At 41.1% G+C, this 26,478-nt stretch overlaps 1 protein-coding gene and 1 long non-coding RNA gene across 3 annotated transcripts in view; both read right to left on the bottom strand.

Annotated features, from left to right (window-relative positions):
• LOC129728542 (hemicentin-1) overlaps nucleotides 1-26,478 on the bottom strand; it is a 612,544-nt gene that overhangs the window by 272,921 nt on the left and 313,145 nt on the right. The gene's annotated exons all lie outside the window — the stretch shown is intronic.
• Nucleotides 8,398-11,954, bottom strand: LOC129728557 (uncharacterized). The gene is made up of 4 exons (XR_008728651.1): nucleotides 11,814-11,954; nucleotides 9,085-10,224; nucleotides 8,971-9,031; nucleotides 8,398-8,729 (listed from the first exon to the last, which is right to left on the bottom strand). It is a non-coding gene; the product is annotated as an uncharacterized LOC129728557 (long non-coding RNA).

Genomic DNA, 26,478 nt, shown 5'->3' with positions numbered 1-26,478 from the left:
TAGAATCAACGTTTCACCGATATCACTGGCAAAGCTCAATCAGGAAAAATATCCTAAAAAAAGTATCTGAACATTACTGACGGTATAAAAAAAAAATTTGGTAAATGGCTGGACACATGTAACTTGAGACCCTAATGTGGCCATTCACCACTGTCCAGCAATTCCTATCCCAACTTCCACGTGGTGCCGACCGGAATACGAGTAACCTAAGTGGAGATCGGGTAACCAACCCCGGTGGAAACTATGGTGGTATGCTGACTGGGAAGGGGGTCGTACGCGGCTGTATCCCCATAGGGGCGGCGTACAACAGCGTCTGACCCGGAGCGGGCGGCTGAATTATGGAATGCTGTATACCGCCAGTTACATCTAAGATGGCAGCCCCATCAGCAGGATGTAGGTATCGCGATCCTGGTAAGGTAGCATACCGAAACCTTTCATCAACCACGAACAACGAATTTGGAATTACGGAACGGATCAATCGGCAAAGACCTAGGCTACGAACACGGAAAAAGATTAAGGTAAACGATTGGAAATTGGGTACTTGGAACGTCCGATCTCTCAATGATCCGGCGCGGGCTGGCTTGCTTGCTCGAGAACTACAGCGTCAGGGAGTCGGAATCGCAGCGATTCAGGAGGTTCGGTGGCCAAATTCCGGAGAAAGGGAATTCCGTGCAGTAGACCCTATTGCACGCACTTCTTTCAAGTACCACATCTACTACAGTGGCGGCAAAGCAGCGGAACGGGGCGTCGGTTTCGTAGAGCTGGGAAATCAGAAAACAAGTGTCATCCGGTGGAGGCCCGTAGATGACCGTATATGCGTGTTGAGCCTTAATCCTCAAATTCTTCAACTACAGTTTAATCAACACCTACGCACCGACAAACGACAAATCCGATGAAGTCAAAGATGAGCTCTATGACAAGCTTGAGCGAATCTATGACGAGTGCCCAAAACACGACGTAAAAGTCGTCATCGGTGACGCAAACGCACAGGTTGGGAGGGAGGAATTCTTCCGTCCGGTCATTGGAAGGCTTAGCCTCCACTCGTCAACCAATGAAAACGGCCTGAGGCTGATAAACTTTGCCGCGGCCAGAGGAATGGCCATATGTAGCTCCTATTTTCCACGTTTGAATATTCGGAAACACACCTGGAGGCATCCAAATGGAGAAGCCTGCTCCCAGATCGATCACGTACTGATTGACGGTCGGCACTTTTCGGATGTTACTGATGTTAGGTCTTTTCGGGGACCAAACATTGACTCTGACCATTATCTCGTCGTTTGTAAGATCCGCGCACGGTTGTCAAACGTGCTGAAATCTCGCACAGAGAGGACGACGCGTTTCAACATTCAGCGGTTGAAAGCTGATGGCGTGGCAGCAGAATACGCCAGAGAGCTGGATCAACGGATCGCAGAACAGCAGGAGGAAGGAGTGGAAGACATAAATGGGCTGTGGAGCAGTATTCACGGCGCCATCGAAACGACTGCGAAAGAGGTAGTAGGTACGACGCGTGGAAGACAGCCTAACGGCTGGTTCGATGTCGAGTGCCAGAGAGCGACAGATGAGAAGAACCGTACCAGGAGCCGCATGCTCACTGCGGCTACGCGTCAGAACAGACAGAGGTACAGGGTGGCAAGAGCTGCTGAAAATAGAACCCACCGTCGGAAGAAGCGCTAGTACGAGGAGCAGGTGCTTGCCAGCGCAGAGGACAGCTATGCTGAAAACGACGTGCGGAGATTCTATGGAACTGTCAACAGAGTCAGAAGCAGAAATTTCCCTGTGCCGGTCATGTGTAATGACAAGGACGGCAACCTGCTTACTGATAAACCGACGGTTGCAGCCAGGTGGAAGGAGCATTTTCAGGCGCTATTGAACGGTGAGGAGCCGGTTGAGCAGAGCAGGAACAGGATGACGATTATGAGTGACGAACAAGCTGTGGAGCCACCAACACAGGAGAAGGTGAAAAAGGCGATCAGTGAGCTGAAAAACGGCAAGGCCGCTGGGAAGGACGGTATCCCGGCAGAACTACTAAAAGCGGGAAGCGAGCGGCTGTACAATGCCATCCACCAGATAATACTAAGAATCTGGGCGGACGAACAAATGCCGAACGAACAGCCATCGATTGGATTGTGGCAACTATCGAGGGATAACGTTGCTCAAATCCGCATATAAAGTGCTCTCCCGTATCCTGTTTTTCCGATTGAGACCGCTAACGGAATCCTTTGTTGGCGAAAACCAGGCTGATTTTCAACAAGGGCGTTCCACGACGGATCAAATTTTCACCCTGCGACAGATCCTCGATAAGTTCCGGGAGTACAACTTATCGACTCACCATCTGTTTGTGGACTTCAGGGCGGCATACGACTCAGTGGAAAGAAACGAGCTGTGGCAGATCATGCTGGAACACGGTTTCCCTACGAAACTAATAAAGCTGAGTCGTATGACACTGGAGGGATCAAAATCGTGCGTGCGGATAGCTGGCGGGACATCAGCCGCGTTCGTAACGTTGGATGGACTGAAGCAGGGGGATGCGCTCTCCAACCTACTGTTTAACATCGCTCTTGAGGGTGTAGTACGAAGTGCAAACGTCGAAAGAAACGGTACGATCATCACGAAATCTCACATGCTTCTTGGTTTTGCGGACGACGTCGATATCATCGGTATCAACCGTAAGGCCGTGGAGGAGGCTTTCGTACCTTTTAAGAGAGAAGCAGCGAGATTGGGACTTGTCATTAACTCTGCCAAAACGAAGTACATGATAGCTGGCAGAGAGCGTGGGAGTCTCCGTGGTGTTGGTGCTGAGGTGGAGACAGATGGGGAACGATTTGAAGTGGTTGACGAATTCGTTTATCTTGGTACGCTTGTGACATGTGACAACGATATGAGCCGTGAAGTGAAACGACGAGTTGCAGCTGCGAACAGGGCTTTCTACGGACTGCGTAACCAGCTAAGGTCCCGTAGTTTGCAAACTCGCACAAAACTAGCGCTGTATAGGACGCTGATACTCCCGGTGGCCCTTTACGGACATGAAGCATGGACGCTGAATGGAGCTGATCGACGAGTGCTCGGAGTTTTTGAGCGTAAAGTTCTGCGATCGATACTTGGCGGTAAAGTGGAAGATGGAGTGTGGCGCAGACGCATGAATCACGAGTTGTACCAGGTATACAAACATGCTGATATAGTGAAGGTAATACAGCGGGGCAGGCTTCAGTGGGCTGGACACGTAGCCAGGATGCCTGACGAGAGAGCCGCCAAAACTATCTTCAGTAGAGAACCAGGAAGAGACCGTCGACTCCGTGGTAGGCCTCACACGCGGTGGATGTGCGCGGTGGAAAAAGATGCACGATCTGCTGGTGTACGGGGAGACTGGAGAACGGCTGCCCAAGACAGAAGAAGCTGGACATCTCTAATTCGTTCGGCCCTAGACCGGTGAACGGTCCGTTAGCCAAAACAGTAAAGTAAGTATAAAAAAAAACATTTTCGATTTCGATGCTGACGATGACCTGGGTTTATTGAAACGTAAAGCGAGAGACTTCGGCAAGATGATTTTGCTGTTAAAAGAAAAATTTACTGCGCCCTAATGCACGAGGGAAGATAAAGTAAGAATACCTTCGGTTCTACCGGAATCTTAGAACCAACAAACGGTAACAGAAAAGTTTGGAACAACGAAACAATATCGCACGCTAGCCTGGAGGCTAATGCGGTCTCGATCAACTAGATTAGCTGAGAGAATTCGTTATCGATATTGTTTTCGGCACATTTTGCATGTTGTAGGATAAGTAATAATTTGCATGTTGTAGGATAATAATAAGTGCCCCAGTGCTGAGTCGAGATAATTTCCAGCTCGAAAAGTTCCTCGTCCTGATCGGGAATCGAACCCGATATCACAACCGTGTGGGAGAGCTAGCCGACCGACATCGCTAACCATAGAACCACGGGGACCAACAACGAAATACATTGTGAAACAGGCTCGGCGCATATCAGAGGTTAGTGGAATATTGGCTATTCCTGACGTGAGGCTTGGAAGTAAATATAAAACGAGGTTTTGCAGTTTTATGACAGTGACCAGGTCAGTAGAGCCATGTCAGGGCAAAGGGACTACGTTTCAGTGAGAAAAGATGGTAAGCGACAGCATGTGCAAAAGCGACTCTCAATGAATTCAATTCGTGAGGCTTAAGTTTATTTTAAAGATATCAGAAAAAACTGATATTGGGTTGACTTCTTTTAGAGCTTTGAAACCTAAGCATTGTAAATTACTTAAAAGCTCAGGATCTAATAATATTTGTGTTTGTACTGATCACGAGAATACTGAATTGATGATACACAGTCTAAAGAAATATTCATTCCAAAATGATTCTAAATTTTACTTTGAACAACTATTATGTAGCTCAACTACACGATCCAAATATTGTTATCTCCGCAAATGCGGACATTGCCCAAGCCGTTTAGATTTTGAAAACAGTTTTTTCAAAGAACTTGAGGAACGTTGTATGAGAGAAATACCTTTCGAACAGTTGATTGCAACAGATCGATGTAATATAGAGACACTTGTGAAATCAACTGATGAATTAGTATCTTATTTTTGTGAAAAGTTGGAAAAGTTGATAACCCATGATCACATAAATTCTCAACAGTCGACTTACATGAGAGAAGCAAAAAATAATTTGAAAGATTGTGAAGTTATAGTGTGTGATTTCTCAGAGCTCTTTTCTTGAGTACCGTTCGCCCAATCGTCTTGTTGTCAAAGAATGAATTGTATATTTTTGATCAAGCATTCCAATGAACGTATGGTTTTTGCTGGAGAACCACGGACAAACGTGTATTTTTCTAAATAATTATAATTTTTCGAGCTTAAATTAGAAACAACTCGAAAACCAATGCCTTTAGAATGTTTACTACCAAGAGCTTTTTGATTCAAAATGACTCTCTGCATCTTTTAAAATCATCAGAATATATTTTTTTAAATGTTTGAATTAGAATTTTTATAAAAAAATCAATCTACCATAAAAAAAAATATTTTTCATTTCTCCTTCCCGGACTTTTTTTTTTTTAAATTGCGTTTTAACGTCAAGTTTCTTTAAAAAAAAAACAACTCTTTTTTTTAATTGAAATTTATTGTGTATTTTTAATGTTTTTTGATCAAAAAAAATTTTTTTGTACAGTGTATAATTTTTTATGATGCATTTTTAATTCCCTACAACTCATTGTCAGACAGTTTTTTTATACAACCAACGGTTTCTGGACTACAATGCTTCGAATAAAACCTATGCCAAAAGACATACGCCCTTTTAGAATGTAACTCATGGGTGTAAAAAATCTCTCCATCTGTGAAAAATGCTCAGTTTGCTAAGCCAAATACGTGTGCAAAGTTTCATTCAAATCAAAAATGGTCGAAAATTTTCGCGTATTTCCAGGTCATTTGAAATGATTTTGCTCTTATATTTGTAATTTGTGTAATCTTTGTAATTTCTGTAATGTATGTAATTTATATGTATTTCGTTTAATTTATGTTTGTAGCTTTCGTAATATTTGTGATTTGTATTAATGACCAACAAATGAAAATCTGAAATAACAAAATACGGACTGCTTCTCCCGCGGCTCTTATGAAAAGGGAGCGCATAGTTATTTGCTTCTATGGTATGAACAAATTTCTTCAAACCTTTTTCCTGTTTTTGCTCACTTTTTTCACCGTTTGCTAATATTAATAATCATGTTGATTCGATCTGATTGTATGATTTAAACGCCATACACAACATATCCTGCAGAGTTTTTTTTGTTTCAGCGATAATGCGATGTGTGTGATGATGATTATGATTCTCTAGGCATAATTATAGCGCTGTTGGTGTTCCAACCCTAGTATAATACAAATCGAAGTTCATCACGTCCTATTATCGCACTGCGATTGTAGCTGAGAGGCAAAATCAGACGATCCATATGCGGTGCTCGGATTCATTGGAAATTCGCAACAAAACAAAAAGTAATTTTGCTTTCATCGATTTCAATTATTACTTGATTATTACACATGCTACAGGATTCAAATGTTATTTTGATCAAGATGTTGTTCAACTAAATAAGCAAAAGGCAATGAACATGATGATATATATTGATTGGTTATATATTTTGAAAACTTGATCAATAATTAAAAACTGAACTGAATGTTTACCAACATATGTATTTCATTCTTCAATTTTTTTTCCTATTTGGAACAATATGCGAAAAGTTTATTGTCGTACTTGCCTGTGAATTATTATTTGTCACCAACTACTCAAACCTACATAACTCTCAGGTGTATTTCAAACATACTTATAGACCACTTCTTAAGTGTTTAGAAACAGCTTCACCGTTGTTTTCAAAACTAATAAAATACCGCAATAAAGAAAAATGCAAATTTCTTCTAACAGCTCTTGGGTTTGCGAGCAGTTTCATAAAACACGACCCACTAATCGGGTAATAAAATTTGTTTCGCTCCCAGGAATGAAGGCAAATACAGGGTCAATTTTATGACGATCTTATTTCCTCGGTTGTGATGAACAGTACTTTTGATTATGGATATGCTTGTTTGACAATATTTTGACAGCTTTGAAACATTGTTCAAAAATGTCATAAACAAGCTGGTCGCAAGATTCCCTTCCAAATGGTTTTACTCAAATTTACTGTTATACCGAGATAAACTAAATGAATCATCGAGACACATTAAGGTTGTTTTTAAATGTACCAGTTTTAATATTTTTTAACTGTCATTTTTGATTCGTTTAAAACGTTACATAGACGTTTTTTCTGGGCAAAAGATGCCATTTTGCGTCATTGTTTTAATTTTTTTAAACACGAAGGCATTGAAAAATGCTATGTTGGAAAAAGGTTAATGATTACAAATATTTTTAAAGCCAAAATGGTTTCTTGATCGATGTGATGTCTTCAGTATTTATAGTTGTAAAGAAAAATTTTGTGTTTTCGAAAAAAATATATACTCTGAGAAAAAAAAAGTTCAAAAAAACTGTTTCGTCATCAAGAAAGTACATGTTTCATTTGTATAATGAAAAAGCTAAAAGTTATTTTAGCACCCTTTTCCATAATTTGGCCTTCAGAAGTTATAAGCCTTCCAAACCTGTCATTTTTCTGTGACGCAGATTTGATTTTAGATTTCATACAGATACTCTGCGGTACGAGCTAGATCCAAAATTAATTTTGCGGAAAAAGGTTAGCAGGCAATCGCTCACCGATGGTTTGTATGTTTGCATCCCCATAAGCACCGCACCGCAAAACAATATTGTTCCACAGATGAAAATTTCCGGTTTGAATCCATTTACGAGCCGTGCGATTTTCCCATTGCCGAAGCATAAAATCTGCCCAAAGGTACACAGTTGTAGAGCCAAAGCAAGCAAAGTAAGCGGAAGAATTCACAAACATCAATTACTTAAAATTAATTAAGTCTAACCGAACGGTACAAAACTGGAAGCGAGCAAGGCCGGATTGTACCGCCCCCGAAGCCACCGGCTGATGGTGTTTTCCGAACTATTCGCCGCAACGATCGATGGAGGGGCACAAAAGGAGTAAGACAAACACTCGAAGCTGTGAAGTTCCGTGCGGTGGCAGCGCCGAGAAGAAACGTCCCACTCTGGTCGACACTTGATTTCATTAGGTTGCCACACGTTCCTGGCAATCGTATTCAAATTAACTTTTAATTACTAAAGTGGCTTTCGCCATTTCCTCATGCTTCAGCAGAAACCAGAGTGGCGGCTTAGTGCGCTTGATTTGCGAACAATGTTGTTCATCGGAAAGAGCCAGAGAACAGGGCAAAAAAAACCTTCAGTGTTTCTCTGCACGAAAGCATCTGCGGCGCCAATTGAGAGTGTGTCTCCATGGGTCTTTTGGTTTTCGTCTTTGCTGAATCATTTATTCGCAATCATGCAAAATGTAAATGATGAATGGTTCGTTATACACGCTCCCACCTCGAGCAAGAGGATCTTTGTGCTACAGCTGCCGGACTTCGACCAACATGTGTGCCAAACAACGTTGCAACTACACAGTAAAAAAAATTCGTGTAAATTTACGTTTGTTTACATGCACATAAAGGGAGCATCGAAAACCATGTAATATTATGTGTTGCATTATAATCACATGTAATGTAATATAATATATTGTAAATTTATATGAACATTTATTTTTACAGCGCGATTTCAAATACATCATAAATATAAATTTCATGTACATATAATTTTACACGAAACATCGTAAAATTGCTTACATTTTCCAATTTCTACGAAACGTTGCCTCATTTTAATCTATAGATAACTGCCGGAGTTCAGATATTTATATTCAAACAAATAATGCAGATGCAGATATGTTTTGTAATCGAAAATTTATTCACGTATTCAAATTGCAAATAAATGCCTTTTTCTTTTGCTTAGATACAGATTAGATTTGGTTAACATGTAACAACCTTAAATTAGGTTATTCAACTACATGATTTGAAATTGCTTTGATTATTTTGTTAAAAATGCGTTGTTGTCGCCCAATTCTGACAGCTTGAGACTTTGATCCTTCAAATGATATTATTTTACAAAAATATTGTTGAATAAATTCCAAAAACTCCGAAATTGTTTTTTTATACATAAAATTATGCACGTATTAAACGGCCAGTAGATCCATTAAGGCGCATTTGGTTTGCGCTGTTCCTTCTGATAAACGCGTTTCTTCTGCATATACGTAATACATACTTGTATTGCCCATATCTGAAAAAGTTAAGTTTACATTAACCACTGATTACTCAAAATCATGCAAGTTATCCAATATTATGAGGGAAATACTTTACACACAAATAGGCAATAATAAACACACATACACAGTTAAACATACCCTAATATATGTATATATACAACTACCACAAGCGTGAAAAGTGTATTTAAATATTGCACCATGTGAATAATGTATAAGTATGCTACTTGCAGATCAATGTAACAGAACAATAGTTACCTATTTCAACCAACATAGGGCTTGGTGAATAAGTCACGATGCCTTCCAAGCCTGTTCCTAACTGCATACAAACTAAAATTAATATCAATAAATTTTTATTATTCATTATATTACCTCTTTGACACACAGGAGCTCACTCCATTCATCCCCAACAAGACTGCATAAAAATCGAAAGATTTGGACGTCCGTACACGCCTCTGTGAGGTGTAACTGTTTTGGTCGCTTTTTAGAAAAACTGATAATTTTTTGTCTCTTCATTAGAAAGTAGTTTTCTAGTGATTTTGCTTCAATTCCAGTGCATTGTTCAAAATGGCAGTAAACCAGTTTACGACGACGTCGAGAGGAAAATCCATTATTAGAGTCGACATTTTTTTATTTTCATCTATGCGATTGCGAATGTAGGCTTGTGTTTCAATTATGAAACTTGGGGTGAGTAAGTCCGGTTCATTTCGCAGTAGTTTTGATAAAACATCCGAAGCACAATCTTTCGTCGATTTTTCCCAGTACTCCTTTACAGTGCCTGCTCTAATGTTACTTCTCCTTCTTGTTTGACCAGATGAAACGTGCGGAATATTAGGGTCTTTGAACCTGTTAAGATAGGTGTTACGGTTTATCATTTTATATTTTAAAGCGATATGACCGTTTCCTCCACCAAAACCATCATCGTCCTCGAAATCGAGACACGGGAATCTAGTGAAAATCATTTTTGCTACGGATTCCATTGTGTTGGCTGCAATCTGAGTGTCAATCATTCTCAATTGATCAACAACAACATTCGCGAGATCGTTCAAGTCCGTTTTCGAGAATCGAATACTACATGGCACGGCCACTTTGGGATTATTATCCTTGAACGCTTGCAGATTGTTCAGGCGTTGAATAACTCTATCACTCACTTTATCCCAATTGATTACAAAGCATCTAAACTTCATTTCTATTGAAGCATGCTTCTTGTGACTTTATTTAAAACAATTTCATTCGTTGGTTCATCTGGATTTATATTCGGCGAAATGTTCTCCTCAATTAGACCTACTGCAAAAATCGTTTCATCATATATTTCTGTAACACTAACATCGACTACATTTTCATTTTCAGATATAAAATCTAGTGCCGTATCAGTAGAAATTTCGCAATCAGAATGAGTTAAAGCTGTCGGGATTTCGACTCGCTTCGCATTTCTCGTTGTCTCCAGATATAAACTTGTTTGATTCTCGTCGCAACATTTTTCAAGTTGAACAGTCTCATTTTGCGTCATAGCTGAAAATGAAAAGAAGCTGTTTATGAACCATAAATTCTTATACAAAATATAACAGGTATAAAAACGGCGATTAATACTCTTAGTATTAAAAACAACGACAAAAGTAATACATCAAAATTCTATAACAAATTTGTAAAATGACCCAATTCAAAGAAACCAAATCACTGTCATTATAAATTTAATACGTTTACATCGGAAGATTTATTAATTTTGTTGGATACCTTGAGACGCCCTTATTCCATGCGGCTCCTTATTCCGTGTACTACGTATCAAAATGTAAAAGATTCAAATACAGGAAACTTTCAAAATGTATGTTTGATGATGACTTTCTGTATTGAGTAAAATATTTTTTCGAAATTTATACATATGGTTTTTTTTCACATTGTGATACGAAATGCACGGGATAAGAAACCGCACGGAATTATGGCGCCTCACAATTTGTAAATATTTGTAGTTTTGCATAAACTGAAAATAAATAATAATGGAAACATTGAGCGATAAAAGACCATATGCTGGTGCTGTAAAATGGTATTCTTTAACTGGCACCAATGGGCTAGCATGAAACAAAATAATTTCACCCGAATCACATTTGCATAGATGCTTTTGAACAGTTTTATGTTTCACAAACACATGCATTTTGCTAGGTAAAAAATAAACAAACCTCTTTTTCAAGAAATGCGATTGATTGTTCAAACCGCATACTCTGTAATTGTAAAACGGCAGTAGTACTAATTTCACTTTAACACGGCTTTGGTTCTAGTTTTCTCAGCAATATGAAGATAAAATATGTATGATTTTTTTTCTAAATTGTTTGTCAACTGATTTTGTGTTACAATAAACGCTACGACTAGCAAGCTGGTTTTGTTCAGATTCGAAAGCGCAGAGCAAAACAGCTTGATATTAGTTCTTATGATTTTTTCATTGTTAGCTTTAGTTCAATGTCATCAACTTGTGCTTATAAACAAGCTCACTATTGACTATGGTATTGAAAACAGGGGGAATCTAACTGTCAAATATCGTGAAACCGTGACCAACACATTGGGCAAAAAGGCGTCAGCATGTTTTGTTTTTTGTCGTTTTGATCGAAGTAAAATGGAACGTTCTCTTTTAACAAAACTCGAGAAATCGCGGAAAACTTCTATTAATAATGCATTCCGTAGTGAAATTTTGGAACAGCAACAAGTTTTTAACGAAAATTTGTGATGTTTTATCGTCACATTGGCAATTTATCAAACGTCATGGACCAACAAACTTCATGGACCAGAGTTGATCTGCGATAACGCACACATATATGAAATTTGACAGCGGTAAATCCCCCCTGCTGAGACCTGAGTAGAAACCAAAAAGCAATAATATTATCAATGACTTTTGTGTCACACTCAGGTAATGGTAATGGGTAATGTTCGTTATCAATATTAGTTTGGTTGGCGGATTCCTCCTAAAAGTAAAATATCATGATATTCACATACAGCATTGTAAAATACGTGAATTGATTGAACTAATCCTAAACCTTCATTTTAACGCAAAACTAGAAGACAACACAACACTCGAAAGAATAAGGAAACCTGTGACCGATATATGAACATACCTTTTGGAGATATACAGCTCGGATTTGGCTGTTTTTCAGACAGAAAGCTTGGAGTCCAGAATTCATCCCTTGAGAGTAGCATTAACATAGTGTTTTGGAATACAAGTAACGCCAATTCAGTTGTAATTCGGCATCCATCTGATTCTGTGACGATTAAATCGACTTTTTTCCGAAAGCAATTGTTCCTGGGAAAAATAACAATATTTAGAAAATTAATTTCCATTAATGGGACGGTATTCACATAGCGCTTTTATACAAATATCCAGTTGTAAACTGCGTATCTTCCATTGCACGTCAATGGAGTTAATTAATTTTACGATACAGTATTTGTGTACGAGCGCTGCATTAGTACCGCTAAAGTTTCTATAACTTACCTTGCTCAAGTAAACTTAAAACATCTGGTAATGCTAAAATAGCCAATCGTACATTGCGTGATGAATCGCATATTTTAAAAATTGTGTATTCCATGATGATTCTAACCATAAGCAATAACTTTTTCCTTGAACTATAGGTAATGCGTGTTTTATAAAAAGATATTGTTCGTTTTCGCGGAAAACCATAATAGGCGTGCTATCTATAAAATCATCAATGTTTCTAATAATTGTTTCATAGTGACAATTATCCAAAATGTTCACAATATAACATGTTAACACTAGTATTTTAATTTTTTTTCCGTTACCGATTGAATTACTACTTCCAGCTTTGAACGACCTACACAGAATGAGCTCACTAGCACACGATTTTCAGCAAGCTATTTCGTCTCTTCCTTGATTTAAATTTACACTGTCGATGTAAATTCACATGAATGAACACAACATATTCGTACATGCATGTACCATGATTCATCTAGACGATGAACTTTACAGATGCTTTGTAAGTTTACATCACTTACCGTGTAAAGTTACATGTTTCGAAATGATCCTGTAATGTGCATCAATTACGATGTAAAATTGTGTATGTAATTCACTTTATGTGCTTGATTCCTTTGTATGTTTTCAATTAATGTCAGTTTTAAATTTCATTTTTTGGAACTGTGTAGGTACCGGTAGGCCGAGATACAAACCCTGCTGAGCGCTAGGGTGGGTCGATACGAAGTCGAATCAATATTTCTAATCGTCAATTCCAGTTAACATGCATTAAAAATAAATGATTATGGGTCCTACAGTTGGTCCTTGCGGAAGAAGCTTAATCTTTTATCGCAAAATCATCTTGTTTACATCAAAAATCTTCTAATATCGAGTAACACCACAGTCGATCTCCGGCGTACCCCCGCAAAACGAAAAAAATACTCAACCAGACATGAGCCGAGTGAGGCGTAAACTTCATCATAAAACCACAAACACGACACACAGGTGCTACACATATTTGTCATCAGTCAGTTGAATCCATTTATTATTTATCGGGCAAACATTTCGCCTATCTCGATGCCAATGGCAGAACTTCACAGCACGGGCCTTTGGGGTGCCGTCGTAGCTTGGTACGGTTGAAAAGTGTTGCAATTTTTATTAGCAATTGATAGCATCGCTTTGGAGCAAAATGTGTACAAGCAAGCACTTGCACTTGCGACACAGTCTAAAAACACTATAGAAAATTAGAAACCACAACTGTAATTCCTGAAAATGTGTCTACCAGAGTGTGAACTTTATTCATTACTATATTGTATGACTTTTACTACCCTGCTGGAACATCCTCATCAGAAAACGGGGATTCTTCCAGCATTCAGACATGCTTCTTTTTCCATCAAACAACATCTTATCTGCTCATGTAACATAAAAGCTAAGTCAACCTCCACGCCTCCCCTCTCCAGCGGATATTTACAGCATATAAGTGAATATTCAGTAGATCCATCGTCAGTACAAGAGTTAGTCTGTTTGTGTGTGCGTTTGATTGGTGCCACCCTCAACCTAGACTTTGCACCTGTCTCTGATACCGTTGTTGGTATTTTACCGGTTTACCACGAAACGGAGCTTCCGTTACAGTGCAGCTGCTACCACCGACCCGGGTAAAACCTATGTGACGTGCGGTTGTGTCACTACACTGGCGTTGTCACCCAACGACGACGACGACGACGACGCTGACGACCGACCAACCGGCGAACGACGTCGATGTGACAGAGATAAAGTGTGGGAATCGCAGAATCGCATCGCCCCGTCGTGCTACCCTTGGGCGTTGCGGCTCGGGGCTTTGGTCGGTCGGTGAATGAGTTGACTTTTCTCCGCTATAGAGCCGCCACCACACCGGCGCCAGTGTGTGCATTCATTTTCCCGAATGTTGGCACTACCGCCGCCCCGCGTCCCGCGTCCTGCCGTTTCGATGGTTTTTGGATAAGGAGATCAAGATAAATCGTCCCATTCGACTGTATAGCATCATTAGCCGCATGAAGGTGTGCTCCTACAGACTGCGGGAAGAGCCGGAGAAGAGCACAGCTGTCGCCGCCGGAGAAGGAAAAACTTTCCCTCCTAATGAAACTTTTTTACTGTTACTGTATACATTTTACATGCAAATTGGAGTGTTGTCCTTTTTTTGGGTGAAGATTTCGAATAATTATTCATTGATGGGAAGCTGCTTAGTGGTCGCTAGCGCGACGCTATTTATACAGAGAAAAGGCGAAAAAGCCGCTGAGAACAGAAAGTTGGAACAGCCTAGTATTATATAATCGCTGTTAATAATGACATAATTGCTTTAATTAGAGTCCAGAATATTGGCCTTTGAACTGTCAGTCCTATTTGAGATAATTTTCGAAGGTTATGATATTGGGTGAGGAGGCTCTTCAATGACAATTGATATGAAATTACGTCAAGATTCAATCAACTGTTTTTGATTTGAAGGAAACTTTGCAAACTGGCATTATGATACATATTGCTTGCTGGGTGGGGAAACAGGGTTTTACAAACCGTTGCAACCCATACGGAAAATTTTAAAGATCTAAACAGAAAAAGAGGAAGTCGAACATAGTTATTTTGTGCTACATAGTAAACCCTCTAGTTCTCAAGTTAATTTTTAGACGGGCTTCGATAAAATCACTACGAACCATTATGAACACTTTTTAAGTATTTATTAAAGCTTTTTAAAGGTTTGACTGATGCCCGCCAAATGGCGGCATTGGGCACTAGAGGGATAATGAACATTTGGTAATTGATTATCAAATTTAAAAAAAAAATAGAAGTAAATAATAGTAGGAGGTTGTATCCAAGACACGACCGCATAAATGACGTAGAGCTACGTACACTATTAACAAATGCATTGAGTGTTTCCTTACGCTAGTAACACAACTGGTTTTATCACTGGCACGAATCCGGCCCGGTCCCGGCACTGAAGCAGTGTGCATAGCGCTTAAAGCTTTCCGCACACGCTATAGATATGCTCATACGCTATATATACATACACGCTGGATGGCGTTAGCTTTTTATACCACTTGGAGGTGCTGGTCTCATGAAATTTTCGGCTGTATTCACCCAATGATATCTGAATTGGATTACCACTGGTGGGCTCCAACCCAGATCGAAGGGTAGCCGAACTGAACGAGGAACTGCAGCTGCCCACTGCCAGCGCCGTTGCCACCGTCGCTGCTTCCAACGGTTTCCACCGCCGCGTGTTACTGCCGCTGCCAGCGCCGGGGGAACGGCAAGCAGACGCCACTCGCGTGAACCATGGCATCGGCCTAATCCGATGCAGCAATCTACTGCCGCTGTAATCCTATGGACAGTCCGTCCGTCTAACCGTTCGCCAAAAGAATGTGACTAACTCGACCAAAAACACCCTTTTATAACCAAAGAATGCTCTGATATAGACCCCGCCTTTTTGTTGAGTTTTACCATTGTCTAATCTTCTTCAGGCGAGATTCCACAATTCGCATTTAATTTTTGTATCCAGTGGAAAAACACCGATGGTGCTCTCGCACATGCAACGATATAACCCGTATCGTGTTGCGGCTGGGAACGTCAAGCGATTTTTTTGCTCGCTGTTGCGTGTTGCATATCGTGTTGGAACTCTGCGGCTGGGAGACGACAAAATTCTGAATCCAGTATAAATTATTGCTATGAAGTCGAATCAATCGCTTTTGTTGAGGCGCTCTAACATTTGAATGAAGTGTAATATTTTCATATTTTCGTGCAACGAACAGCTGTTGACAGGTTGCCGGCCTTTATTCACGTATAAAAATTCCTATATCAATGATTAAACGCAACCTTTGTGCTGCCAACAATTTGCAATAGTGCAATAGTTCGCAGATTCAAACAACATTTCTCTGCATTTGGGCAGATGCGTGGATAGTTTTCCAATCGTGTACTGCAAGAATGAAGGAAATCGGTTGAAAAACAACCGACCTATATGCATTTGCAAAGGGACAAATTTCGTCCCAGTTTTTCAGGTTGCATCCCTGTGTGGTATGCTAAAGTAAAATGTAGTTCCACGTCAAAAAAAAAAACTTTCGAAAAAAATTTAAAAAAATCAAAAAACATGTTGAAAGAATTCAAATCATCTAAATGTTTCACGTAAGTTGACTCGTTTCGGTAATGGCTAGGGGCGTTAAAATTCAAGAGTGTGGTTGAAAAGCTATAATCTTTATAGGGCAAACATCAAATGATTTGACTAAAGCCACGACAGTACAGTTCGGGAGTCGGTCCACAGAATGGTGAGATCGATATCCAGCGTAGTGGTTTCCAGGAGAGTTTTGTTCATTCGTGCTACAAGGCCAGCAGCCATCAGTTCCAGCCTGGAAAGCGACTGACGCTTAAGCGGCGCACGACACATGACCAGACTGCAGTTCCCTTCTCCATCGACGATCGACCGTAGATATTCCACGCAACAAAATATGTTCACTCGCGTCCGAAAAATTGTGTAACTCGACTCCACCAACGAAGATCAGCACCACCCAGATAACATCTCGGAATTTGCAATTCTTCGACTTCCGGAAGCAATCCAATCCATTGCGCGTATAGGTTCCAGTCACAATCGTCAATTTCTTGATTCCACTCGCAACCGCTTTTTTTTAAAGGTAGCGGGGAAATCTGCAAACAGACACCTGAGAAGAGAACTCAGGGTGTGGGGATGAGACTAGGGTAGAGATGCTGGGGTAGTTACACTCCCCCAGGCACCTACTGGTCCCTGTCCCGACCCACTAAAACTCCTCCAGTCTCCAGCCCTGGTCTTCCCGGAACGACGGTTAAGTATTACGTCGGGGAGTGGCTTTTGTGCGTGATGCACCCTCTTTACTCTTATAACCTCCTAGCTGACTACCTGGAGACTGGTAATTTGCTACCACTGGCGTGTTGGTGGTTGACCCGCCAAACACGTTGCAGCTCCAGGACAATCTGAGAGGCGGCCGCACAGACCGCGTTCAAGATGCCCGGGTCGTCGCACATCCTCCGGACAAGATTGTCCGGAGTAGTGCCAGGCCCGCTCACAGCCATCATGTTGCTCCTCGCTCTTACGAAACGGGGGCATACGAAGAAGACATGCTCAGCAGTCTCCTCATCCTCCACGCACTCGGGATACATGAGGGACCCCTCGTGCCCGAACCTGTGCAGATATTGCCTGAAACAACCATGGCCTGACAGGATTTGTGTCAGGTGGAAGTTCACTTTACCATGTCGTCTCCCGACCCAGCCGAATATGTCCGGTATGAGTCGGTGTGTCCATCTGCCCTTTGTGGAGTTGGACCATTCCCGCTGCCAGCGGAGCATCGAGAATGATCTTCTGGTACCTCGTATGCCCCTTGGGTCACGTTGGTCGAAACACTCTGTGTCCTCCTTGATGGACTCGCAACCGCTTCGCCAGAGATGTTGGACGAGCATCTTCCCATAGATCGTATCGCCGGCATCCGCAAGGTATTCGCTCCTTGCTCCCAGCTTATCCCGAGTAACCGTTCGTTGGGCTTCTGCTTATCCTGGTTGAAAACGTTTGATTCTTCAGCTTTGGCGTTTCATAACGCAGTCAGGACCTCAGGTGAATTGGACACCTAATTCCGAATGTCAAAAACGGCTTGCTTATGGATAAGTCTCACCTGTTTTGCTCGTTCTACTGCTTCCTGAACCGTGTCGATACTTTCGAAGCAGTCATCGACATACACTGGGGCCGCTTTTTACGCGATTGGTTGTACCGCATTTAAAAGATTAGGTTAGATATACTTATACTAAACTTATTTGATATCGCGTATCGAATAAAAATAACCCGCGTTATTGTGAAAATATCCCGTTTAAAAAACGCATAGAAACAACCCGCGTAAAAAGCGACCCCAGTGTAATGTCATTTGATGATGGCCGCTGCTGCTTCCGGAAACCGCCCGGCATGAACCTCTGCATTTCGGTTCTTGGCATACTGTGCTGACGCAGGTGAGCACGTTGAAAAAAACGTAGCGACATCCATCACGTACACTTTCTAGTCTTCTGCGCTGTTATTTGTTGAGCTAACTTATCCTTTGCGTTTATCTTCATTTGATGGTACATCTCGCGGATGTCCCCTCCAAAAGCGATCCGCCGCTCCCAGAAGATGAGAAGCACCAACACCAGGGGCACTAGTAGGTCCGGCCCTTTAAACAGCACTGAGTTTAGGGAACTTTCTTGAACCGTCACCACCGCGTCCCAGATGAGTCGGATTTTTTCCGGTTGCTTCGGATTCAGGATTCAGGAATCTGCAAAGCGTAGTTCTTTTTTGGTGGCTTCATGAGCATGCTTTTTAGCTTGATACACGTCGATCTAGTTCCGAACTTTTCGATATAACTCTGGTGACCTTTCCAGCTTTCTCTCCAACGCCATTAGCCACGTCAGTGCTATACACCCAGAATTTTTTCTTGTTACTTTAAAAGCAATAACCAAGAGTTCTCCGTTTTGTAATAGATTTGTTACTTAAAGAGTAATAACAAACTTCTCCCGTCAAGTAACAACACAAATTGCCATGAGTTTTGCGCATGGTGCGAAATTATTACTATGGCCGTTACTACCACACGCAAAATTATCACTTGCTTCTTCGTAAGCAATTACGCAAAATGCTCCTCTTTCTATTTAATTTATTACTCAAAAGGTAACAACATTCACCGCCAGTCAACAAAAAACACATACTATTGCATATTTTGCACATGTCACTAGTTTCTTGCATCTACAATTTATGCGGAGCGTGTACATTAGTTTATTCGTCATACGCACACGGAGTAGAGAAAAAATATGACCAGAGCTGCCAGGTGTCTTTTTTTTCTTCGTCATACAGTAAGGAAACGTTGATAATTCAAAAGACTTTGACCAAAGACATTTGCGTCCTACAATCATAGCCCGATTTGAAAACTGCGTTTGAGAAAAGCTCAAGCATTTCCTTTCTAGCTATCGGATGCAAGACATGGTGGAAACACACACTCATCGCTTTATAGAAACGCATTGACATCTGCTCGATGATACAAAACACGTTTCTATCTAGAAATCCCATATCTTCAGCAACTCTGGAGACAGGTCAAAAGTATCTACGGCCTTCGAATAAAAGTTTAATTTTATTAAGTCTTAGTGGAAAGAAAAGATTTTCGGCAGAAGTCCAATACAGTTCGAGCTTGGGTGAAAATCGAATCAGGCCCCGGGATTTCATCCGTAGAAACGGATTTGGAGGTACGTGACGAGCGAAGCGGAACAAACCCGATTGGCCTGGACAGGTTATGTGTGGTACGAAGCCGACCATCTCCCGCACATTGTAACGACGCTTTCCTTGCGCGTCACTAACGACGTCGAATGAATCGCAGCCTATTTAGTTGTCACCTATGCCACGGCGCAAACCGTTAAGTCGCCCTACACGCACCCGCGTCACCCTCAGAGAACCAGTGCCACCCGTAGCGGTCTTTTAACCACAGCCGAGGCAGCGGCAGCATACAACGTTGTACGATCGAGCTAAGCAGCATAAACGCGACAGCGGCAACGAGCATCGTCAGCACTCGAAACAGCAGTAATGAAGGCCGACTTGCACCGTAAAACTTGTGATCGCGTAAGTGGATAGCAGATTAAAATAGAATTAAAATTAACTTTTGTCCTTTCATTGCCCGAACGTACAATTCCTCGATCAGTCCTTTGATGTCAGAGCCAACCCTGAGAGCGAGAAAGCAACTCACGGCCGTGCTAGTCGTTTCAAAGAGGCTAGTGTTGCCCATCCTCACTAGATCACCGATGGTGTTACCCAGCGATTGAGGTTTAGTCTTGGCACGTCCTCTACCGACCAAATAATAGACTCAGCCGATGCTCGTCATGGCCCGTACTCTGTCTGGCCGAGTTGGCACCGTACTGCGATCGGCTCACTCGCAGTGCCAACCTTAGCTTCCAGAGGAGCAAAGGCGTAAGTGTTGCTCAGCCCTATCAGAATTCGACCTTAATAAACATTCATCCACCTGGATTTCTTTCCTACACGATAAACGTCCGCCGTCCAGTTAGGCACTAGCTTTTCTTTCACTACGCCTAGCCTCGAACGATCAGCCAACTCAATCTCTATCAACGTGTTGGAAGTTCCTCCGTCTAGGAACGCAATCACAACCAGCGATCTTTCTCTGCAGTGGATAATAACTGGGGTCATCCGGAACATCATGATACCGCTGGGTTTGATGTGTGCGTGCATGACAACTGCCGTAGTGGCCGTATGGATCAGTGGATTGTGCGGTTCTCCACAATCATCGAAGTCACGAATCTTGAAATGACATTGCCCATTGTATTCGTTCAAACAGATCTTGCACACAGAGGTGAACCAACCTAGTGACTGAAAACCTCTTTAATAAAGCAATGAAAAAAATCTTACACAGCTTTCATTTGCTCACGATCTTCATTCGGTCAGCAGAAGACAAATTTTTAAAGCCGACAGTCTGCTTCTTCCGATCGTTCCGTCCGTGGGATTCGCTAACTTCGCTGTGGCTGTATATATAGAGCAGTTTTATTCTTCGGCTTGGATCTTGCACAGGTACCAACTGCAGCTTTAGTGTCTGGCTTGTAATCGTAGATGACGTTCACCTCGCAAGCGTCGGACACGACCTTGGATATGCAACCCGTGAACCTCCTTCACCTCCGTTGTAGAGCAACCACTGTCGCTTTTCTCCTTCCGGAAGCTTATTGACCAAACCCTGATTTAGGGTTGGATTCACAAGGTGCAGTGTTAACTCGGTAGCCTCCAAATGCTCACAGAGCAGCTCTACTGCATTTATGAGGGGCCAGCCGGTCGGTTTTTGGCGAATCTAGCTTCCGAATTCTCTCGAGATGATTTTAAAGCAGTTACTCAGGGCGGCCATAAGGCTGTCGCAGCTTCGCGATTACCCTGAGAACCGATTTAGGGAGCAGAAGTTGTCCACGGATCGACTCGAGCGCATCACCCTTCAAACTTTCTTGGAGTCTTACCAATTTCTCTACATCCGAGTAGCCACAGACTTCGTTTGACGCTTGGAAGGCCCCGAAAAATAAAGACCACTCATCCGGTTTTCCGTAAAGGTGGGAAGTTTTCTAGTGAGCCCGTTCCTGGCACTTAACTGGGCTTTACTCGGCCCGGCACGCTGATGCCCCTGCACGTTTTGAGAGCTGATCTGGCTTATTCTATTGCCTCTTTTCGACGGTTCTTTCTCCGTCGTCGTTATTGGAATCATCGGAGCTGTAATCGTCTTCATTCCTTTTCACACCACTGCACAGTGGTCTAAACTCGAAAAATCGTGATCGTTATAGATTTGACTGTGAAATATTGATTTTATGTACCCAGTGTCTTCAGCAAGTTCGTTTCATATAACAAGGCTTTTCTTTTGGCGTTTTCGGTTTTTTTATCAATCCCCCTAGTAGTTAGATGAAAAAATTATTTTTTCTAATTTTTAAAATACTCGATTGCTTTCTTCAGCAAAGTTGAAGAAAAATCTATAAGAAAAAGAATTGCTGAACACTGTAATCTTCTATCTGTACGTCTGATATGACGAAATAGAGTTACGAGGAACAGTCCTCAAAGTTAGTTTTTTGTCCATAACTTTTTCTGTAATAGTCAAAACAGTTCAAGATGTTATAAGATTTCGTTCATTCTGCCAAACCTCGCGTTTTTGTATAGTATATTGGTTTAATATTTTCATTTGATCAAGATATTTCTAGTTTTTTGCTGAAAATAGCCATATTTTGAGTCCATATTTCTTCGAAGATTGCAAATTATTTGCTTGCATTTATAATCCTCTATTTTTTCCACAGGACTTGATATAAATGTACTGAAGCGTTGTGGAGCCATCCTTCAAGCTGTTGCTTCTGGTAGAAAGTTGAACACTGAAAAATTCGATAATATTGCATCGACACGGCGCGAAAATTAGTGAAGTTATATCCATGGTACTATCTACCTGCGTCAGTACACAAAATACTGATTCACGGTGCACAGATTGCTGACCACTTTCATGTTCCGATAGGACAGCTCTCGGAAAAAGCACAGGAAGCATTGAACAAAATTATACGGGAAACACGTGAACATCATTCTCGTAAAATTTCGCGGGTGGCTACAAACACCGATATTCTTCACCGCTTACTGGAGCTATCGGATCCAATAATTTCTAGCAAACGTAGCATCATTTGTAAAACTGAGCGAAGTTTTTCAACTGATGCTTTATATTTGTTGAATTTAAATAAAACAGAAGAAGATTTGGAATCATCGGAAGCATCTGACGTAGAGTAAATCATTAAAAACTGACAACATAAAGTATAAAATAGTTTTTTTTTTCACTTAATAATTCAACTTTATACGTCATAACTGTTGAATCTGACTGTTACAAGGGGTGTTTTCCTTTCATTCTGTACTCGGTTGGATACAACTAGAAACAGTGGAACACGTTTGAATAATGCAATTCTTTCGACAATATTTCAAATGCATATAGTCTGGTTTGCTACTATCTGCAACCTTCGGAGAAATATGGACTCAAAATATGGCTATTTTCAGCAAAAAACTAGAAATATCTTTAGAACAAATGAAAATATCAAACCAATATATTCTACAAAAATGCGAGGTTTAGCAGAATGAACGAAATCTTAGAACATCTTGAACCGTTTCGACTATTACAGAAAAAGTTATGGACAAAAAACTAATTTTGAGGACTGTTCCTCGTATAACTCTATTTTGTCATACCAGACGTACAGATAGAAGATTACAGTGTTCAGCAATTCTTTTTATCATAGATTTTTCTTCAACTTTGCTGAAGAAAGCAATCGAGTATTTTGAAGATTAGAAAAAATATTTTTTTTTATCTAACTACTAGGGGAATTGATCAAAAAACCAAAAACACCAAAAGAAAGGCCTTGTTATATGAAACAAACTTGCTGAAGACACTGGGTACATAAAATCAATATTTCACAGTCAAATCTAAAACGATCACGATTTTTCGAGTTTAGACCACTGTGCACTGTTGATATTCTCCAGGCGATCGAAATTTTCCTTCGTAAGCTTGCCAGGTTTGTTTTTTGCCTTCGAAGATCGCTTCAAAGTACTTGCTTGGATGCCTTGGCTTCCGGGTTTCTGCTTTCAAACTTCGACTTTTCGTGGACTTCCATCTTTATTATTCGCTTCTCCAGCTTGGAGATCTTTTCGTGAAGCTTGGTTTCCATCGCCTCGAAATGCATTCGTTTTTCCCGTAGTTCTGTTTCGAATAGCGTCCGTTTTTCCTCCATTTCCATTTCGCGCAAATCCCTGGCGGCCTCCGACTGCTGTTCGCGTAAGATCCACTCTAGGCGCATTTGGTTCTCCCTCAGTGCACTGTTGATTTCCAACTCCTTCTGATTGATCAACCATTCGGCTTCCATTTCCTCCTTCTTACGTTTTCTTTCCACTTCCATAGCTTTCAGTTTCTCAGCGACGGTAGGAGGGATGAACGTGGCATTTTTCTTCTCGCGGATCTACTTCAACTTTTCTTGACAAACTACTTGTCACGACGCATCCGAATAGAACCACTTTTTGTTCTTTTTCGGCACCGTATTTACACCCACACAGCGCGTGTGATATCAGCGGTCGCAGTTATCACAGGCAATGATAGCCTCACTCTTCATCGAAATTCGCCCACATTGTTCGCAGGGAGTCAGTCAAGTCCAGGGATTTGTTGCTCATCGTGGTTGAGGCCTCCGAAATCTCATTATTTGATTTTTGAGAATGTTCAGATGTTTATTTCGTAGCTACACTTTTGTAGTGGCTCAAAAACTAGAATATGCATTTTAATCAACATTTTGTTTGCGATTTACATGTTCATCACTTACTTAAATAATCTTCTCCTTCCTGTCCTTCCTGAACTCGTTCTGCTGTATACTCTTTTGCTGCTTAAATTTCCTATCATTCAATGCATTTATTATTAATTTTACTTGTTTATTTCTTCTCTTAACAGGTACTAAGAATCAAACACCGTACCAGTCTACGTGATGTTACACAATCAATCGCAGTGTTTCAATCTAGTCAAGTATTTTCATATTATTTTTTAGCATTTCATCACTATTTGAACTTTTTTTTTTGTTTTAACTTACAGGTCCTCAATCAAAGTATACTCATCCTATTTTCTACATTCTTATTTTGAAGTAGAATACTTCTCTCGGGAAGTTCGGCTACATAGGGATGTGAAATGAAAATCTAAAACCGAAAAAAGTGAAAAATATGTCTAATTTCAAATGCTAATAAATCGGTTAGTATCCGATGGATTTCCTTCGTTCTTGTAGCAATAGATTGGAAAATCTTCTCAGATTCTTCCCAAAAGAAGATAATTGTATTTTAATATTCACACTATTGCACTATTGAAAATAGTCAAGCCTTGTCAAAACGAAAAATTCGACCTCTGATTGGTCGTTATATGTATGCTTCCTAAGCAAGGTCGACAAAATCATATACCTTGCAATTGAAAACATACTATTTCGCCTAAATAAGAGCCTGTTTCAGCCGAAGCCGCTCATAATAGTTATAGACAGCGACAACAGCAGTCGTCCTTCCTTAGCAGCAGCACTAGCCCTGTGGTTGGTCACCACGTCTCAGGAGCAGCGCGGTTCTTCTCAGCGTGTGTCGCCAGACTGCCATTATTCCTCTCGTGTTGGGGCAGCATGGAGATTGCCATCAGGAAATCCAATTTTACAAATCAATATGCCTTTTTCAAGGCAAATAAACAAGTCATTGAAAGTTAATAATTTTTTGTCAACGCAAACAAGCATTCTGTGTTGGATCCTAGCAATTTAAATCTGTCGCACCCGTCTAATTTACTGAATGTGAAATTGCTTCCACAGTGTATGTTGTCCGTGTATCTTAATCCCCCCACTGTTGCGGCAGCTCAAAGGTTGCGATCAGCAACCGATTTTAAACCGCAAAATGCCTTTTTCAAGGCATATAAAAAAATAATTAAAGGTTAATAATTTTCTGGCATCAACACATTCTGTGCGGGATGCAATCAAATTCTGTTGTAGTTGTCTAAGTTTTACTTTATTTAGTAAACCCTCCACTGTAGGGGTAGCGCAAAGGCTGCGATCAGCATAACCGATTTTGAATAACAAACTGCCCTGTTAGAACGCATTCACAAAAGCAATTAGTTCGAATATGTAGATATGAAGTCGATTCAATCAATCAGCATGAACAGAATTTCGTCGTCTCCCAGCTGCCCAGTTGCAACATGATGCAACACTCGTTGCGTGTGTGAGAGCACCATCGGTGTTTATTCGCTGGGTACTAAAATCAAATGTGAATTGTGGAATAATTCGTCTAAAGAATATTTGGTACAACTGAAAAGAAAGGCGTGGCCTATTTTGTAGCTCCCTTCGGCTATAAAAGAGTGTTTCTGGGAAAACAGCAACATTCTGCCTTCAAATTAAACAAATCACTTGCCCTGTGGTTGGTCACCACGTCTCAGGCCTCTGCCAGGCTGAACGCCAACGCGAGCGATCGGGCGAGATTTTTGCCGTACATCAGCCGGCACTTCCTCCAATGGAAAAGTTGGATCATTTTGTTCAGAAGAATATTACTGTCGGTAATATTACAGAGATGCGATTGCATTATATCCGATATGGAATTGAACAATTGTTTTTTGAGGACAAATAAAACATTTAATTTGAAGAGTTAATAGCTTTGGGTACCAGTAGCAATATGGTAACAGCCTCAGCGGTAGGTGCAGCCGGTACTTCCCTGAGGCCGATGTTATAAGGAAGTAAATGGAAGCGGCACGGCGAAACAGTTCGGGTGTGCCTTTGACGCGCGTCATTTTTCGTTGTTGATATTATTCCCCACATGAAACGACGCGCTTTCGTACGATAGCGGCGGTATTAGCGGTAGATGCATTTGCAAACACTTACTCCAGTAAAGCCGTGTTTAATTTTCAATGTGAAAACACCTTTCTATTGTGTTGGCCGTGTGCATTAGGCCTCTGCCAGGCTACACGCGAAAAGCGGCGCGAACCGATTCGCCCGGCCGTAGGTTAATGTACAGCCGTAAGTAGAGCTGTGTAAAAGTATTCTACTTCAACCTTGCGGTCGTGGCTTTGCACACAACCCTCCTGTGAGTTTTTGCTTACAGATGGCGAAACCAACTAGTATCACCGAAATTTTCTCCTCTCCACTTCTAACACCTATTATAACTTGCGAAAGTTAATTTATTTATGTATTTATTTATTCATTAATTTCGTCATCCGACTATACGTCTAAACAATAATTGGTGTTTGGACTGGGAAAAGCCGCCTTGAGTAAACTTTAGTCGT

The sequence above is a fragment of the Wyeomyia smithii genome, chromosome 1 (genome assembly GCF_029784165.1).
Source record: "Wyeomyia smithii strain HCP4-BCI-WySm-NY-G18 chromosome 1, ASM2978416v1, whole genome shotgun sequence".
Taxonomy (NCBI): domain Eukaryota; kingdom Metazoa; phylum Arthropoda; class Insecta; order Diptera; family Culicidae; genus Wyeomyia; species Wyeomyia smithii.
This window is presented reverse-complemented; position numbering and strand designations above follow the sequence as displayed.